At 33.7% G+C, this 18,624-nt stretch overlaps 2 protein-coding genes and 1 long non-coding RNA gene across 5 annotated transcripts in view; 1 reads left to right on the top strand and 2 right to left on the bottom strand.

Annotated features, from left to right (window-relative positions):
- Nucleotides 1-18,624, bottom strand: part of LOC127871974 (uncharacterized) — a 341,340-nt gene that overhangs the window by 49,719 nt on the left and 272,997 nt on the right. The window lies entirely within an intron of this gene.
- On the bottom strand, nt 1,657-2,946 carry LOC127872009 (uncharacterized). The gene is made up of 3 exons (XR_008045671.1): nt 2,715-2,946; nt 2,127-2,448; nt 1,657-1,920 (listed from the first exon to the last, which is right to left on the bottom strand). It is a non-coding gene; the product is annotated as an uncharacterized LOC127872009 (long non-coding RNA).
- Nucleotides 9,148-18,624, top strand: part of LOC127871991 (uncharacterized) — a 77,310-nt gene continuing 67,833 nt past the window's right edge. Inside the window, exon 1 of the mRNA XM_052415347.1 lies at nt 9,148-9,724. The gene's annotated coding sequence lies outside the window, so the exon portion shown is untranslated. The remainder of the gene's footprint in view (nt 9,725-18,624) is intronic.

Here is an 18,624-nt window from a genome sequence, read left to right as displayed (position 1 = left end):
TAACAGTAACGATACAGCGTGTTTGAATTATATTTTATTAAAAGGAAATGTCAATGCCACATATTTCGCGAGATATTGCGGTACTTAACTTGAAATTTACAACAAAACTTTTAATGGAAATTAAATTATCTCAATGTTGTACCCGCTATGAAATGTTTATTTACAAATAAATACACCCACGCCATTTTTTGCGCGCTTTTTATCAGGACAAAGAAATTCATGTCCTGTACCGAAATTTAACAATTTATATACCAGTAAACTGCCATTATTACCTTTGCAATGACACTAATTGGTTATTTCTTAAGTGTTAAAAACAACCCCCACAGTGTGTAAACAACACTGTCACTAATCGACTGTTTTTCACGCATCACTGCGAAATATAGGGTGTTAATACTAGCTAGAACCAATTTTTTGCTTAAGTTAGCGAATTCTCAGATTAAAACATGTCATTTAGTGATCATGCTCGTCGGAATTTTGGGAGCCATAGCCAAACGCGATATATTGGACAGCGAGATATACCGGTCCGCGATATATTGGCGTTGCAGTGTAATCACCTTGCTAGGGCTATCCACCCTTCTCAAAAAAGTGTGTGAAATGAACGTTTTAAGTACGTTTTGCGTGTGTTAAACGTGGCGGTATTGGCACTGCGTTTTATGTGCACTTTTTCTTACGGAGTGAGTTTTTAACAAAAACAAACAAACAAGAAACTGTGGGCTTTTTGTAGGTAAATGTGCGCTTTTATGTGCGTTAAACGTGCGCTCTTTCTAAGTGCGTTTTTTACTGCCTTTTATGTGTGTAAAATGTGCGATTTAAGTGGGTTAAATGTGCGCTTTTCGCGAGTTAAATGTGCGCTTTTTTATTTAAAAAGCGCACATTTAACTCACTTTAAGTGCAGTTATAACCCACATAAAAGCGCACATGTGTGTTAAATGTGTGCTTTTATGTGCGTTAAACGTGCGCTTTTTATAAGTGCATTTTTTACTGCCATTTATGTGTGTAAAATGTACGCTTTTAAGTGGGTTAAATGTGCGCTTTTTGCGAGTTAAATGTGCGCTTTTTTATTTAAAAAGCGCACATTTAACTCACTTTAAGCGCAGTTATAACCCACATAAAAGCGCACATGTGTGTAAAATGTGCGCTTTTAACTGGGTTAAAACTGCACTTTAGAGCAAGTTAAATGTGCGCTTTTTTATTTTAAAAGCGCACGTTTAACTCACTTTAAGCGCAGTTATTACCCACATAAAAGCGCACATGTGTGTTAAATGTGCGCTTTTCTGTGGGTTGAAAATGTGCTTTTAGCGAGCAAAATGTGCGCTTTTTATAGGTACTGACTTATAAAAAGCGCACATTTAACTTGGTTTAAAGCGCAGTTTTAGCCCACATAAAACGCACAATTTACGCACATGAATGGCAGTAAAAAACGCACTCACAAAAAGCACACATGTGCATTAAAGGTGCATCTTTTGCCTTAACAGTTGATTCAATAATATGCTGTTAAAAGTTTTTTCAATTCAGATTCGCAATAAAAACCAATAGTAATGCACAAATATATTTGTGTATTTTAAATAATTACAAGATAATTCAATTTTATACTTTAATGTACACCAACATTTGTTAACATACATGAGTAATTAAATATCAATGACAATTTGATGAAATAAATATTAACATAATTAGATTATAAATAAACAAAACATAATAGCATACTTATAAATAACATGTACAGTATATACACAGGAACATCTATATACATAAAAAAGATGAGAATCAATCAAGGCCTGTCATTTCTTTGAGGCGGCGGAGTGCGGCTCTCATCTTTCTCTCCACATCTGCCACCAGCCGGTCAAACTTCTTTGCAACTATTATACTGTCATGGCCTTTGCGCGGTGCGTCTCATGCATGATCTCTATTGATCAGGTCCTGAAAGATATTTTATAATGTAAGTGTTTAATATTGCTGTTATGGTAATCTCGTTGCTATAAAAATTATAAATTTAAATCAAAACTAGTTTGTTTGCTTGTTGTTTTTGGTTGTTTATTTTTGCAATTTTAATCCCCTGATCACATGTGACTTAACGCTTTTCATAAATAAATATGTTTGGTAGAAAATACTGTTTGAAAATGTACCAAGATATGTGGTCTCATTTGGCTGTGTGGACTGGTCGGAAGTGGGACACCTTTAAAATGCAATAACCAGTACCCTGTATAGTTTGACCTCTAAACAAATCCAGCTTTTCTTGGTCAAGGAGAGGGCGCGGTTTTCCCACTCCTGTTCTCCTCATGTTGGCCAGCTTGTGCAGGGTAAAACCTGGTATTCAAGTCAATACATCAGGTTACATATATATAGTCTCCCTTTTGCTCCCTTTTTTGGCAGGCGATGCGATGATGCACATTCTTTCCAAAGGATCTTCTGATCAATGTAAATTTCACGGTCACCATGGGGTTTAACCTTTAACTTTAAAATATAAAAGTTCTCATTTAATATGGGGGAAAAAATCTGTTCATTAATGACCAAAAATAGGTATAAATAACATTTAAGATGACAATAACCATAAAATACAGCCATAATAATTCAAATGGTGTTGTTTTTCCTTAAAATTGCATTACATTTACTCATCCATTTACATTTCCCAGTGACAATACATAAATGTGATAATGATCATAATTAATTCAATAAACTAAATAAAAAAGGGATGCAGAATTGAAAATACAAACCTGTTACAACAGACTGTTCTTCAGTATTCCAAAAATACAGGCAGTTGTTGAACTAGACCATATCACTTTATATGTCTTTAACCACCCACTTTGAATCTCCTTTGCAACAAACTTATTGTTGATTTACACATTGTAGTAATTAAATACACATTTTATTTCATCACACAATACTTCATGCTGAAAGTATTTCAAGACATTTTACACTAGAATAATAAGTCTGAATGTTGTTCACTTTATATGTACCTTAAATCTAGCTTAAAGTCAGTTGCTGATTCTTCTTGTTTTCAAAAAAGAACTTCCTATCTGTGGTTCTCAAATAGATGGTGCCTGAACCAATCAAAAGTATATCAACACCCCTTTGTTAGGCTAAGATGGAGGACTGATAGGGACTGGCTAATATCTTATCTGATTCCATGCTGTGTCTAAGCCAAAAATTACATAATTTGAGAAATACTGATAAGGAAGTCATTTCAACACCAAAATATTTATTGAATAATACACAGCACCCTTAACGCATTATATTTAATTGTGAATAGTTAAATATAACATGCTGAATGGTGTTAGCAAATAATAATAATAGTATAAATATTATTTTAATATCTTTTTAAATGTATGTTTATGGTCAATGTGGTAGACATTAATTGTATTGGGGTATAGATATTAGTATAAGAAAGTTCAAATACTTATTTTTTATATTGAGGAAATATAATTGATACTTTCAAGTCCCACATAATATTTTTGACACTTTCAATATTTTTAATAAGTTACCCACAGTCTGATTTAGGTGGAAATTTTTAGAAATGTTTGAGATTAAAACGAAAGCAATGTTATATGCATTGAAATTGTATTATAAAGTATGTTTTCATTAAACAGGTTCATATGCACAACCAGTAACCGCTTTGAATTCAAACTGCACCTTATAATATAACAGGTTACTGAGGTATATGTCTATGTTTATTCACTTGATGCAAATAAATTGTTAGAGCCTGCGACAATTTTGTTTCTTGTTCAATTTCTGTACAATATTTGCTAAACGGTTGTTAAAGACGCACTTTTTAAGAAGTGTGTTATACATGTGTCTTTTTAGATACATCCGTTTAAAACAGATAATATGATAAAAACGCACTTATGAAATAAAAGACTAACTTATGCTTAAAAAAGACGCACATCAAAAAAGAAAAACGCACTTTTGTGAGAAAAAACCCACATCTGTAAATCTTAAAACACACTTCTTAGACAAAAGACGCACTTCCTAAATAAAAGACACACTTCGTAGATAAAAAACACACATTTTGCTCACATCTACACTCAAAAGCGCACTTACAGATGAAGAAAACACACACAAAAAAACTTTTTCACTTAAATAACGCACTTGAAAAGAAAAAACGCACAAAATGCACACTTATATGCACTTTTGAACACTGAAAACGCAGATATTAACAAAAAACACAGAATTAATGCACTTATAAGTGCGCTAAATGTGTGTTTTGGTAAAAAGTGCGTTTTAAATTGACAAGGGCATATACATAATTTGTTTGTAAATTTCTTGTGTTATTTAGTATTTCTTCTTTGTTTTGAAATGCACTGAAGTAGAAAAGATGTAAAATTGGCGCTCACGTGACCCAAAAGGGTCATACGTCACAGGTAATAATAGTCTTGAGGATTCCGTTATGTACATGATTAGGTTTTGTATTTTTGCTGCTTTTGGCATTTTTTTGCACCATTTTGGCGAAAATCAATAGGGAAGAGTTAAGCTTTAGAATGTATATGACTAACACTGATCAATTCTGGTCAGTTGAGATTACCAAATTGTTGTGAGAAATATCAACTAGGGCGGCTTTAAGACACTTATCTGAGACCCAAAGTACTAAACTATTCTGAGAAGCTGGACTTCAAAGTAGCATATGAAGTATAAATAATTTATTTTAGGCACATTATTCTTACAAACTTGATAATTGAAAATCTTTTCCAACACATAATGTAAATGTACATATTAAAATCTTAGATTATTGTGTACCTCGGGTATCATAAAATAAGTAACTAGTAGCTGGTTGTATCTCCTGCAATAGAGGCTGTCTATACAAGGTTCAATTATGAATTAATAATATGACAAAATGTTCTTACCAAGTTTTATCACATGCTATACCCTGTTTCCAATGTAATACAACCATTACATATTTTTTCGGCGTAAGCTGTATACGCCAGCTTTTCACCTTAGCCTGACCTTTGTTAGCGTCCAATAGAATTCAAATAAAACTTCCCGCGGCCAAGTACAGATGAATACACTTCATTGACTGCATTGGCTGATTTGAGAATACGACCAGAACATTGGAAACATGTCTGCGTCTTTGTAACACTGTTTTACTGCGTGTTCAGCATGAAACAATTTTATATCTAATGAAAAGGCTTAATAGATAGAACAGTTGTACACTCAATCTCGACATCAATACAGTTTGTGCGTCCACCTTTTATTTTCAGAAGATTTTCAGCGCGAGAACTTTTGCACTTAAAGGCTATGTTTCATATTTAGTACTAATTTCCATATTCCTGTCAACATGTTAACATGTTAAAGTATAGAGAGCAGTGGAAGCGAAGACTTACTTTAATGCATTGCATTTCAACTCGCGAGGTATATCGGGTCAATTTGCGGCCACAGTGTGTGAATGTCAGAGTTTACATACAGGTCATCGCTGCGTCTCTACCCTATGTGCTGATCGGAGTTCGCGGCCAGGAAAATAATCGTTACATAATAAAGACGCTATAGCGTGAACTAGGTGAACTGGAATTTTCTTTAGACCAGACAGATGTTAAATGAAGATATCCAGCGATACCATATGGTATGTCAATAATAGATTCTTAATGTGTTTTACAACAATACCATGATAAATATTATTTTTAATTAATTTAACAAGAATTATGCCATCATATTGACTAATGAATTAAGCATGAGCGCAATGATTCTCGATACTGTTAATAATCGAATCAAATAGCAACAGGTTTGTTCGAAGAACGCGCGTATAAATATTTAAAATATGTACGGATACTTCGCGTGTGGCCGATTGACTCATATGTTTTAATTTCACTTCTATTCTTCTTTTGGTTTTCTGTTTTGTATCTATACGTTTATGACCAGCAATACGTAATAATGTAAAATAAGCCGCGAAAACTCCGCGTATCATCCCGTACTGCGTTTGCTGCAGCTAAGAACTGCACAGAAAAAGACATTCGCTATCTTTGATCTCATTCATTGAAGTCTTTACCTTTCATTAACTGCAACCACAATCAACGCCGTATATCTTTTTTAAAGATATTTCTTGTTTATATTACACATGTTATACAACATTTTTAAGCGTTTTCATGGGCTTAGTTTCCGTTTATTGACAAACCGAATTTTGTTATTTTGCTGAAATGACGTTGCAACGTCAAATGACATCACGAAATGTAAACAACATTCGGGATTTATCATGTTTGCGTAAATATTTATTTGATTTGCTCATTTAAAAGCATTGATAAAAAAGATTTGACACTCGTTGTCATATCATACCATATTTTATTAAACTCGTCCAGGAAATTTGTTAGTAAGCATGCTAAAGGCTCGCTTACTAACGAAATTCCTGAACTCGTTTAATAAAATATGGTATGATATGACAACTCGTGCCAGATCCTATATTTATGAAGATTTGACTATTTGTGTAATTTTGAGAGTGTTTACATGTTTTTTCTTTAATTTGACGTTTGGAACAAGTTTTTAACCTTACATGACCCACCTTTAAACCAGGAAAATATATCATTTGGACAAATCATATAGATAAGTTTAATGAAAATCATACAATACATGTGGCCTCTAGAGTGTAACAAGGGACAAAATTGTCACAAAACCAGGTTTTCAATTTAAAAAAAAGTCTGATAAAGGGAGATAATTCAAATGTGCATTGTTTCTGATTTTTCCTAGTTACTCCCCCTTGTGTCAAATTCAATCTATTTTAAGTCGAGGCGACCTTGATTTAAATTTGGAAAAAAATCTGATAAAGGGAGACACTCCAAAATGTGCATTGTTACTGATTGTTCCTAGATACCCCCCCCCCCTTGTGTCAAATTCAATGTATTTTTAGTAGTGGCGACCTTGACCTTGGAGATAGCAACGTAATTCTTTTGCATGACACACCGTCCAATGATTGTAAACAAAACACAATAGTTTTAAAATCTCACAATTAATGATATAGTTATGGCGCGGACAAGATCATTTATGGCCATTTTTGACTTTTGAACTCAAAGTGTGACCTTGACCTTGGAGATATCAAGGTAATTCTTTTGCATGACACACCGTCCTATGATGGTGAACAAATGTGCCGAATGATTTTAAAATCTCACAATGAACGACATAGTAATGGCCCGGACATGCCTATTCCCTTTTTTTTCTAGAATGGCATGCTGACATCAGTATCAATATCATGGAACCCATTGACCAGTCACCAAATAGGCGATCGCTCCACCCACTAAGTTGTGTTTTCATAAAACGCTTATTCCATTACTCCAACAGTCTTTGTTTGTCGGACCATGTGGCCGCAATACACGAAATCTGATTGATTATTATGTGAGTTTGATTGACAGCTGGCAATTGGTCATGTGAATTCAATTTGTAACAGTAATTCATTCAAGAGTATCAAATTTCATTCTTTATTTTTCAATTCAAGTATTGGTTGTTAAATACAATGAGACTCATGAAATAGAGCATATTTGTTGGATTTGGTGGAATATGAAATTATCCATAATTTTTACTGTTTGAAACAGTAAATTATCAGTTTTAACTCACTGATATTTCTCTTTAAACCACCGGAAAGCATGAAATAAAGAGGCACAACTAAATCCTAGAGTCTAAGATTAATTGGCCACATATATTGATTGAAAATCTTAACAGAAAAATTGGACTACTCTAAAAGGGTCCAATGAACCACTTCATCAGGATACCAGCAATTGTATTTAAATCTGATGATGATTAAATGAAATTAATCAATTACTACAGCAGGGGAGGCGGAAAACTACAACGGGCGAGGCATGGTCAGGGGTGATAACCACAAAAAAGGGTTAGGGTAAGGGTTAGGGTTAGGGGTCGGGTTAGGGTTAGGGTTGGGTTTAGGCTAACCCAAACCCTAACCCGACCCCTAACACTAACCCTAACCCTAACCCTAGCCCTCTAACCCCCCCTTGCGCAATACCTTACCTCGCCTCGCCCGTTGTAGTTTTCCGCCTCCCCTACAGCAGAGACAAATATGGACTACTATTACATTTGGCAAACAGACCTTCCAACCAACATTTTTATTAACCAAAATACTCAATCAATGATGGCGGCATAAACTTTATTAAATATAGGGAAAAGAGAACACAACTGAAAAATCACCAAAGTCAAATGTAAATTGTGCAACTACAACAACAACATTATTTCTATGGTTTTAAAGTCATATAAATGTGGCCACATGTAAAAAAAATAATTTCTCTTATCACTCCTCAGTTTAACCCTTTAACTCGCAGTCTGTTCAGGTTGTATGCTGTTTGCTGCTCTTCAGTATCTTAGGGTTGGAAATGAAGCCTTAAAAACTTAAATCTAGTAAGAAAGGTATTTACTTAAATTTAACTTTCTAAGGGACTTCAAATGCGTCAAAATATGTATCTAAGTAGAAAAGGGTTAAACTAGAAAATCTTCCAAAACAAAAACATATCTTTCATATCTAAGGATGAGAAGACAGTGCAGTCAGTTCAGTTCACAAACTTTGGCAACCATCACAAATATAGCTAACACATATTTCTAAACAAAATACTGTATTATTATGAATTGCTTTATTGCAAGTTGTGGACTTGATTGGAGGTCCACACAATAATATACAAATTCACTACTTAACCTTGACAATCAGTTTTATTTTATTCTGGAATACTGCCATCATCTAAAACCAAAAATACCCATTTATTGTGCTTGGACATAAAATAGGAAATAATTACAAAGATTTTAATAATGCTCACCTTTAGACCAGAAAGTTGTTTTGAACATGGCTCACTTCATGCAAACAAAGGAAATAATGCCTATATGTCGTCTTACCAGTCATTGGAAATGAACTTAACAGTTTTTAAACATAATGTTTGAAATTCTTATTATAGTTATTTTCATTCTTTTTTTTAAATATTGTCTTCTACATCACAAACAGGCAGAAAGGGACAGTTAAGCCTGTCACATTTCTAATGATAAAAACTACTTTTTTGTTCAAGAGCAACATTTAAATTTACAAACACTAATCATTTATGTTATAAATTAACAGCTAAACCATTGTAAATCAATACCCAGTGTAGCTAGACATACAAGACTATGGTATAAAGGCACATAGGAAACACAATAGCTCTAAGATTTGATTACATTGTATTGTAGACAACCAGCAATTAGGCATGTCGCTTGTCTCAGATTAAAAAGTATGGAATTAAAAACAATATGTATATGGCCAAAGCCACTTGATATAAACCAGACAGTCTGTGGGATTTAAAGTGTTGTATACTTTAATACATGCAGTTTGTTAACAATTCACTCCTGGAGTGTGGGTCTGTTGGTCAATCTGGGATGAGAATTGGACCACTTGAAAACAGTAAAACTGGGCAGATTAATTGCAGACAGACTGCAGGGGAAAACAAGTCCTTTAAGGCTATTAGCAAATTATTCTCAAAGTGAACTCACCTGAAATTTTGTTCCTGCATTAAGTAGATAATATATTGTGTTAGAACTTGATGCTTGCATCAGATCTATGTATAAGATTAGAAGATGGATTTACAATCTGTTTGAAGTTATATTTAAATCTTTTCTTGAAGAGGACAGTGTTTAAAGTAAAAGACATAATAGAAGTGAGATTCCTGATCTTATTTCAAAGTGGTTCTTCCAAGAGTGCACACCACAAGACATAAGCTCATGGTAGAAGAAGGACACCATATTGGATGGTAAAGGAAAATTAACAAGAAGAGTTGCAGGTAGACTCGTAAGTGGCATCCATTTTTTGGTCTGTATATAAGCTTGCCAATCTTAACCTTACAATGAATTTTATTTTAAACCTTTTTATTTGAGCTCTATTGCATTGGAAAGCCTCAGTCTTATTGTAACACTTTCGAGTCGATTTCCTGGGTAGAACAAATGAACACTGCCAGTGGAAACGAACCCATGACCTCCCAGTCGCTAGGCGTACACCATATCCACTATGCAATTGCGACTTTTATTCTAGTACCATTAGTTTACATAATGAAATTCTGTTTAATACAAGAATATGCTAATTTATTATATACCTGTTTGATGCATTTAATAAAATACAGGTTGCATCAATCGTTGAAATAAATCCTGTATTATACGACTCGCTGTTTCCGATTTCTGTACGTATTACCATTTAATAATGTAACATTGCACCGAAAATAAGAAATATATTACGTAGTCCATCGTGTGACGTCATTACTGTAAAAATGTAAACTTTGACCTTTGAGGTGGGGAGACCGTTGTTGCACATGCCACAATCTCAACATAGTGAACATTTGTGGGAAATTATTTATAACATTGCATGATGAATGATGAAATCACGGTCTGGAAAAGCTGTGTTTTCACCTTGACATTAAGTTAAGATTTTACAAACAACATACCCTCATGGTGGTCATTTGTGCATGATTTTAAAATTTCATGATAAATGACAAAGTTACAGTACAGATAAACTGTTTTATGGCCAGATGACCTTTGACTTATTAAACTTTGAGGTCAGGTGACATGTTTTGCAGGCAACACATTTTTATTTAGTGGTTAATATTGATTATTAAGTAATATTTAAACTTATTTTATATATTAAAACAAAGTTACAATTTTGAAAAGCTCTGACACATACACTCACGCAAGTACACTCAACAATTGTTATGGATCAATCTTTTTCCAGGTGTATTTGACAAAAACCTAAATCAGCGATCGCTGCCACCCCCCTTGTCTTCTTCATCATCATCATCATCCAATATCAGAAGAATCATTATCCTAATGGCTAAAAAATAATAAGCTTCATGCCACATCCATATTATGCAGTACACATGTGGTAAGTTGTTAAAAATTGCTTGATATATGATTCAGTTACAGTTACAGGTGCGTTAAAATGCTGTATTATGCTCAAAAATGACTTTTGACCTGTAAGTGTAACCTTAACCTTTAAGTAAGGGTCACAGATCTTACGCATGACATTCCATCCAAGCAGCTTTTTTAAAATTCTATAACAAAGTAAAGGTCCAAACAAGCTCCCACAGACTGACACATGCATATACAAGTTGTCAACGAACTGCACAGTTGCATTTTCTCATTTCACCGTATTACAATATTGATAACAATTGAATCATAATTGTGGTTAGAAACATAGTCTATCCCATAACACGGTTTACTTTTTATATAACTCCCAAAAAAAAAACTAGACATGAAAAAGTATTAAAGGTAACTATAGAACAGAATGTTGTAAAATAAATACTTTTTTTTTCAAATGAATGGGAGTATACACTATGCACATGATCATTTTAAAGCTACTGTGTCACTAATATTTTTTTTAAACATATACTTAACTATGCAGTAATGAACTATAATCTGAGCCCCAAGTATTACAAGGGACAGAATTATGCAACTAAAACATGGGAATGAAGGGAGAGTTCTTGGCCTTTAATAAAACATGCTGAAAGTCTAGAGGTTCTAATGGTCTTGCCATCAAACATAATGTTTAATACAATAACAATTTTCAAATGATCTTATACAAAATTTCTCTCCAAGCATTTGCTATATCAAATTGATTTTTTTAAATATAATTACTTACCTTATAAAAATTGTTTTGTAAAAATATTTTAAACATAACAGCACATCAAAGAAAAATGATTGCACTATGGGTTTTTGTTCTTAATCCAGGGTTTAAAGCTACATGCGATTTATAGGCACATGATTATAAACAGACCTTTGATCTACTCAAATACTGTAATATTATTTGATAAATCATCTTATCTGATTGTGTTTAATGCATTGATTAATTACTAGTTCTTGTACCATCAGATATCAGTGATAGATATTCTGTATAGGAGTTTTTATTTATGACATTTAACATTTGATAAACTAGTTGAGTGTGACACGAGTGTGACATATCAAACAACATTGGAGGTGATGGTTCGATTAATTAAAACAAATAGAAAATAAGAAGTTTATTTTCATATAAACATAAATTTCTTATGTAGGTTATATCGATTACTTGGTTAACCCTTTCACACTCAGAAGCAAAGTGAAAATGGCTACATGTATGTGCAAACAGCATAAAACAAGAGCAGCAAACAGCATAAAAGCTGAACAGACTGCCAGTTACTTGCAGGCTGTTCTGGTTTCATGTTTGCATTGAGCCATTTTCACTTTGCCTCCGAGCGGGAAAGTGGCCAAAACATCTACACATATACAACAAATAGATAGGAAATTCGCTCTGTGAATATAAATAGGGATCCGAAAATGCATCAGGTTGTTCTGCTATAAGAATTTAAAATTGAACATAAATCATGTCAGGCTTAACTTTTAATTAGATCGAATTTCTATTGATCATTCAAAGACACTTGGTTTTAAAATGATATAAAAAAAGAACAGTTTAACTAGCACATGTTGTTTCTGTATGCTATTTCTAGCCCCCACCCCCCTTAATGATAATAATGTATGCTGTTTTATAAACCAACATGCAGTCATTTATATACAAAAACTCAGGATGAAATCCAAGGTTTGGTATATTCATGCTTTCAATGACACATTTATTACTGCAGTTAAATATGGTGTTATCAATAAAATCTTTCAACATGTTTTAATGGCCTTGACATCAATGAAGAAATGTAAACAACATCAATGATTAGAATTAATGCAAACAATCTTTTTTTTTTTGGGGGGGGGGGGGGTAAATTGTAAATTAAAAAAAATATATATTGACATTTTTATTTCATATTTCAAATTATATTTTTGACCATGTAAAAGTAAATTAAATGATTCTCGGATGTTTTCATAATGAAGGAAATTGCTTTTGCATAGTTGAGTATTATGGTTGTAAAGTGTGACACAATCATGGCTGTGCAAACAATTGCACACCAGCCAGCTCAATGAGAGGAGTGTCACACTTCAAACCCGAGGATCAAGTGTTTGATCCCCGTCCCAGACGCATTGCTTGTGTGCTGATTGGTCATGAAATCCTTTCTAGGGCATTGTGCTGTCTACCGTAGGTTTCCATGTATAGCGTGCAGTGTTTTACCTCCAAAATTCAAATTAAAAAGCTGGTGCGCGCTATACATTGATACAACGCTATCCTGGCTGCTAAATTGGTAAAAAATATGTTGTGTAATCGTAAATAATCAAAATGGCCACCATGTTTTTTTTCCAGAAAACTACCACCCTATAATCGAATAGACTGAGGGGCCATTGTCGAAACAACAAGAAGTCACTACTGGTAGATATGAATGCGGTAGAAGAAGTTTTGGTCAAAAATAAATTTGTTTGAATAAACTTGCGGACATTTCTTTGTTTGTGTTTTTACACTTCTTTATTGATGAATTCTGATGGGTATTGTTGTCGACATTCCGGAGAGCAGGCAAGGGTAGGTGAGAACAAGGTCTTTTTTGCGGGTAACGGTAGGTGTGAAAGGGGGTCATTTTGCACTTCGTAATTGGCAGATGTTATTGAGTAATATGTGCCACGACTTGTTAAGACGCTAATTGACATTTGAGACACTAATTGACACTTGAGAACGTGAAGATATGCAATTGCATTTTGTGTGTATAAATATTGAACGTTCAACAGTGGTGTACCTCAACAACTGTATCCCCGTCTCCCATGCGACATTCAAACTTACCCGTAATGTCCATGCTTTCCCCGAGGAAAAATCACACGATGTACACTTATTCTTATTTTCTCACGTTTTTCACGAAATGCACGTGGACTGTTAATCTTTTGCTAGAAAATTACAAAATTGTCAGAAAAGTTTAGTGCTATGCAACCAATGCTCCTAATCATAATGACGCTTCCTATTTTGAATGCTTAATTAAGCTTTCCAATGCCCCGGATTATTGGATTGTGCAATAGTAAAATGGCTGCCATTTTCGGTCCGATTTGGTGGTTTCATTGTCTTTAAATATTTTTTCTCCATTTTTGCATTTAAAAAACAGCCTGCGCGCTATACACGGGAGCGAGCTATACGTGGAAACCTACGGTACCTCTGATTCAAGTAGGGCAGTTAGTGGCAGTAACTGGCAGAATTATGTGAACTTAATACCAGTTAACTTAAGCTAAACCAGTACAAGTATCGTTGAAAACGATGGATGCTCCCCTTATGAAGGTACTATGAGAAACTATAACCAAAGTGTAACCTTTAGAAAATCTATTATTAGCCGCAGTGACCTTGACCTCAGTGATCTCAAACCTCATCAAAATGTAGAGGTCCAATGTAAGGTACCTACATGTCAAATATGTAAGGGAGCGGTAAAATATTGAAGGCGCTATGAGAAACTGTACAAAAGTGTGACGGAAAGTGTGACAGAAGGAAGAAAGTAAGGAAGGAAGGATAAACTGGCAACTATATGCTCCACCGAAAATTTTTTGGGGAGCATAAAAAGTGCGAGTTTGTCAACTGTCTGCCGTGATATGACAGAATTACTGTATAAAATGGCAAAAAAACCAACAACAAATAAACAAACTACAAAAACATCTTAGATGCCCAATCTGATAGGACTCAAATGCTTGCGTAACATACACACCTATCCTCATCTACTTGATACTTTCTCCTCAACTCACACAACCACAAAAGTATCACAAAAAGTTTTTTTAACCTTGACCAACTTACTATACAATAACCTATACATTTTGATGCTGTTGAGTTTGTTTTTTGTTAGCTCAAATCATTTTCAAAATCAAACCCACATTGTGGTTTGTTGTTGATAAATTATTTGATGGTAATAAGATATCAGTGAATGTTATTTGATTTGACTGATTGTGAAATCAGTTAGACATGAACAGCAGACATAGTTCTCAGTGAGATCTATGGAGAAAACATAACGTGTAGGTCAACACTGAGATATTAAAGAGGCTAAACAATTTAATGCATTTTAACTGCAAAAAAACATTTATTGCAGAGTTCGCTCACGCATGCAAAAAAGTGGTTGTAAAAACTTTGACAATGCTATATTACTGTACCATAAAAGCGTATACATTATTTATTTCAATAATTCTTAGTTGGATCTGATACTGATCATGATATAGATTTGACATCAAAGAATGCGTTAAGGATACAAACTATTGCATGACTGCCCAATATGGTCATAATTCAGGACAATAACATCGATAGTACAAATACTCAATATCTTAATCCCCATCATTTTGTCCTGTTTTCAAAACTGACAAATTCCTGCAGCTTTCTTTCAGCCTTACCAACATTTGTATACTTCATTCATGTCGAAGGAGATAAATTTGCTTTCCAATACAATTTGAGTCCACCTCAAAGGCACATTAATAAAATTGGCCTTTCTTTTCTTAATGTGGTATGAAAACCCAACAAACCGCGTTAAGCTCTTGGCAAATGTATCAAGGCAGTGTTATAAGTCATAAGAATTTTAACTATTATGTGACAAATAGATATATACTCAGGCCAAATACACAAGATTTACCTTTTATTTAAGACTAGGATTTTAGAAGGTTCAAGTATGGAACCATATTCACAAGGCCTGTGAGTCTGTACTGCTTTATGAATCAATGCCAACATATGAGGTTAAATGGCATATCAAAAGAACATATTAAAAGTATTGTACAGTGGAAAGCCTTTTATGATAAAATAGGTCCATTCTCCCTTCGCTACATACTTCTTTACAGAACATATTAACTGGTACTAAATTTTGAAATTTCTAAAAAACCAATAAATTCTTGTCTCTTTTGCATTTGTGAGTTGCAAATCCACTGTATGAAATGTTAGTTATGTAGTGTATTATATATTTATGTATACATTTGATGATTTGTGTTAATACAGTTTATAAATCAATTGATAATTGATTGCACATTTGGTTGAAACTACTTCTTCTTTCACTTATTTATGCTAGTATATTTGTAGAATTTAAGTCACTTAGGAAATATCCCCTGCATATTATGTGCATGTTAGACCATGACTTTTTGTAAACTTATCAGGATAAGGAACAAAAGCAAAAAGCAATTATTACATGATATAAAATATATTATCAAACATGCCATGTGTTTGTGAAACACTATGTACTATATATTTGACCTTGAAGGATGACCTTGACCTTTCACCTCTCAAAATGTGCAGCTCCATGAGATACACATGCATGCAAAATATCAAGTGGCTATCTTCAATATTGCAAAAGTGTACATTAAATGACCGATTTTGACCCATACATTTGACCTTTGACCTTGAAGGATGACCTTGACATTTCACCACTCAAAATGAGCAGCTCCATGTTATACACATGCATGCCAAATATGAAGTTGCTATCTTCAATATTGCAAAAGTTATGGCAAATGTGAAAGTTGGCGCAAACAAAGCAAAAAAAAAACAACAGACAGGGCAAAAACAATATAACCCCCACTATAGTGGTGGGGGACATAAAAAGTGTTAAATTTAAGCACACAGCCGCTAAGTACATTTGTACTGGTTAATATATAGAGAATACTAGGTCGGTGCCGAATAAAGCGAAGTTTATTTTGCGAGGCTTAGAAAATCTGAACCACTAGCCTTGGCGAGTGGTTCAGATTTTCGGGCTGAGCAAAATAAACTTCACTTTATTCGGCACCGACCTAGCTTGTCAATTTAAAACACACTTTTTACCAAAACACACATTTAGCGCACTTAAAAGTGTGTTAATTCTGTGTTTTTTGTTAATATCTGCGTTTTCAGTGTTCAAAAGTGCATTTAAGTGCGCATTTTGTGTTTTTTTTCTTTTCAAATGCGTTATTTAAGTGAAACAGTTTGTTTTTTGTGTGTTTTCTTCATCTGTAAGTGCGCTTTTGAGTGTAGATGTGAGCAAAATGTGTGTTTTTTATCTAAGAAGTGCGTCTTTTATCTAGGAAGTACGTCTTTTATCTAAGAAATGTGTTTTAAGATTTACAGATGTGGGTTTTTTCTCACAAAAGTGCGTTTTTCTTTTTTGATGTGCGTCTTTTTAAAGCATAAGTTAGTCTTTTATTTCATAAGTGCGTTTTTATCATATGATCTGTTTTAAACGGATGTATCTAAAAAGACACATGTTTAACACAATTCTTAAAAAGAGCATCTTTAACAACCGTTTAGCAAATGTTGTACAGAAATTGAACAAGAAACAAAATTGTTGCAGGCTCTAACAATTTATTTGCATCAAATGAATAAACAAAGACATATACCTCAGTAACCTGTTATAATATAAGGTGCAGTTTGAATTCAAAAACGGTTACCGGTTGTGAATATGAACCTGTTTAATGTTAATATACTTTATAATACAATTTCAATGCATATAACATTGCTTTCGTTTTAATCTCAAACATTTCTTAAAATTTCCACCTAAATCAGACCGTGGGTAACTAATTAAAACTATTGAAAGTGTCAAAAATATTATGTGGGCTTGATAGTATCAATTATATTTCCTCAACATAAAAAATAAGTATTTGAACTTTCTTATACTGATATTTATACCCCAATACAATTAATGTCTACCACATTTACTATTAACATACATTTTAAAAGGCAATTAAAATATTGATAATATTACTATTATTTGCTAACACCATTCAGCATGTTATATTAAACTATTCACAATTAAATATAGTATGCTAATGGTGCTGTGTATTATTCAATAAATATTTTGGTGTTGAATTGTGCCTATCAGTGAATATTTCCCAGATTGAGAAATTGGCTGAGACAGTAGATCAGATAAGAGATTAGCATCATAAACATTAATCCCTATCAGTGCTCCATCTAAGCCTTACAAAGGGGTGTTGATAGACTTTTGATTGGTTGAGGCACCATCTATTTCAAAACAAGCGAATTTTGATTGGTTGAAGGGCAGGAAGTTATTGAAAACAAACTTGTTTCAGACACTGACTTTCTTTGAGTTAAATTTTAGGTATCATAAAAATTTGAGCAACATTAAGACATATAATTCTAGTGTTAAATGTCTTGAAATACTTTCAGCATGAAGTATTGTGTGATGAAAACAATGTGTATTTACTACAATGTGTAAATCAACAATATGTTTGTTGCAATGGAGATTCAAAGTGGGTGGATAAAGACATATAAAGTGATATGAAGACTATGGTCTAGTTCAACAACTGCCTGTATTTTTGGAATACTGAAGAACAGTCTGTTGTAACAGGTTTGTATTTTTAATTCTGCATCCCTTTTGATGTCCCCCACTATAGTAGTGGGGGACATATTGTTTTTGCCCTGTCTGTTGGTCTGTTGGTTGGTCTGTTGGTTTGCGCCAACTTTAACATTTGCAATAACTTTTGCAATATTGAAGATAGCAACTTGATATTTGGCATGCATATGTATCTCATGGAGCTGCACATTTTTAATGGTGAAAGGTCAAGGTCATCCTTCAAGGTCAAAGGTCAAAAATATGGGTCAAAATGGCTCATTTAATGTACACTTTTGCAATATTTCAATATTCAAGATAGCAACTTGATATTTGGCATGCATGTGTATCTCATGGAGCTGCACATTTTGAGTGGTGAAAGGTCAAGGTCATCCTTCAAGATCAGAGGTCAAATATATGTGGCCGAAATCGCTCTTTTTATGTCAGTACTTTTGCAATATTGAAGATAGCAACTTGATATTTGGCATGCATGTGTATCTCATGGAGCTGCACATTTTGAGTAGTGAAAGGTCAAGGTCAA

Source organism: Dreissena polymorpha, chromosome 3 (genome assembly GCF_020536995.1).
Source record: "Dreissena polymorpha isolate Duluth1 chromosome 3, UMN_Dpol_1.0, whole genome shotgun sequence".
Lineage (NCBI taxonomy): Eukaryota > Metazoa > Mollusca > Bivalvia > Myida > Dreissenidae > Dreissena > Dreissena polymorpha.
The sequence above is the reverse complement of the archived record's forward strand: the minus strand, read 5'-3'. Positions and strand labels throughout refer to the sequence as shown.